This window comes from Odontesthes bonariensis, chromosome 13 (genome assembly GCF_027942865.1).
Source record: "Odontesthes bonariensis isolate fOdoBon6 chromosome 13, fOdoBon6.hap1, whole genome shotgun sequence".
Taxonomy (NCBI): domain Eukaryota; kingdom Metazoa; phylum Chordata; class Actinopteri; order Atheriniformes; family Atherinopsidae; genus Odontesthes; species Odontesthes bonariensis.
This window is the reverse complement of record NC_134518.1, coordinates 23,750,860-23,752,944: the sequence shown is the minus strand read 5'-3', so window position 1 is coordinate 23,752,944 and position 2,085 is coordinate 23,750,860.

The window sequence follows — 2,085 nt, the reverse complement described above, 5'->3', positions numbered from 1 at the left end:
CCGGTAGGGACTCGGACACCACGGGGACGTGGACATCAAAGATATCATAATAATGTAAAGATATCTCACTTCTACGACTTTCCGGCAACCCATAAAACTCCGATAAATCAAGCAGAATGTTGCAGCGTTATAAAAAAAAAGTAAAAAAAAAAAAAGAATCATGTCCAGCCACAAAATTCATACCTCTGAAATATTTCAGATTGTTTTTTTTAAATAATTCCATGACTTGAAACAGAATAAGCTGAAATTTGAAGTTGAATCAACTAAATACACGATTTATTTCACAACAAGAAGTTTGTATGGGTTTTATTTAGGTCCAGTGAGACTACCTCAATATGAAGCAGCAGTATATCCGCAACACTCTTTGGGTAATACCTTTAACTTGCTCTAATACCTAAGAAAAACTGTAAACCGTGTGCCATTTACAGAAGAGTATTGATACATCTTTAACATAGACGATCTAGGTGATTAAGAGGGAGGAAACAAAAACACTGGCCACATTTGCAATTAGAGTTAAGGGCGCCCCCTGGCGTTCATTGGGGTGGCTGGTGCCAATAAAGGTAAAGATAATCCCCAAGAGATGCTGGCAACACAAGCAGTGAAGTTTACAAGCCATTAAATAAAACAGTTGTCATGCTTTGATTAAACGACAATATGTAAATACTCTTGGAGTTATTCTGCGATGTAAAAATACTTTATTGTAGGTTTTTGAAATATTGAGACATTAAAAAGCAGAAAGAATGAAAACGGTAAAGTCGACGGAAATGCTTTTGAATTAGCTTTTTTAGATAGAGGTGAAAGGTAGAGATGAAAAGGTTTTCAGCCTTACCAGATTTAATGAGCTGAAGAATCTGCCGACCCAGAGATGGTTGGCTGGCAAACTTCTCCCAGTGAGAGGATAATAAAATTCTCTCTGAGCTCAAGGTTCTTTCACTTACCATGAACACTGCATCCTCTGTCCGGGTTTATCTCACATGCTTGAGCCAGAGGGCCGCTCATCCATTTTACATGGTAAACAGGAAATAAAATCACATGTTCAGGTCAGTTGCAGTGTTTTGGATATTGTGTTATTTAATGCTCAAAACCCACTTTGCCATTACTTTTTCTCGCTGCATTGAAAAAAAACATGATCAATAGAAAACAGTTGATTAATTACCTTGAATCTTAATAAACTTTCTTTATTGCAAGCACAACAATCAACAAAAAAGTGGTCGGTGCTCTTGTTTAATTTCCATTATTTCAGCCCGTTACAGCACGTTACAGTACGTTATCACATTCCATTCCAAATATATTTTCTTAAAACAGTGTCTCTCTGTTCCAGCAGGAAATAGGTTTATTGGGTGTCTGGTGATAGCGTTATCATGCAAAGTAGGTCAGAAATTAGGTACAAAAGTTCAGTGCATGGGAACATATCCCTGGGGTCTAAGTGATCACTTGTTAACCACTGCTCTGTGTATTCTTGAAACAACTTCAAAATTAGGCAAGAGCGCAGCAGCCTGGGCTAGCTGGGGCAGATGTATGTAGGTGGAAGTGCGCAGGTACTGAAAAAGGTCCTGAAAGCTGTGGAGATGAGCAGTGACTTGAGGGGAGACACCCAAAGACAGCCCCAGTCTCCTTAAAAGGTGGATGTTGTCGGCAGAGTCGAGCAGCAGGGACAAATCCTGGATGGAGTCGTAGTCAAGAGTCTCAATACTCTGACCTGGACAGAGTCAAAACAGTAAGAATACAATGTCATGTATGAAATGAGGCCTAAGGGCTGAACTCGCCTAAGCCGATATAAATGCCCTCTCATGTTGTGGAAATGCGCAGCACCTCTTCATTTGACAAAAACACAGTAGCTACCTTGAGCAATTTCCCATATTGTCTTCAGTTTTTGCTCCATCTGGTAGTGACAACAAAAAAAATCAGTGTTACTACTAATCAGATGCTATTGACTCATACATTAACACAGGGGCATGATAAACTAATATATAACAGATTTCATCCTTGCAATTGTCTGAAACAATTGAGAAGTAATTGATGATTAATTTAATCATTTAACAACCTGCTTAAAGTTTCTGGATTGTAAAGATGCTCATCTGATTT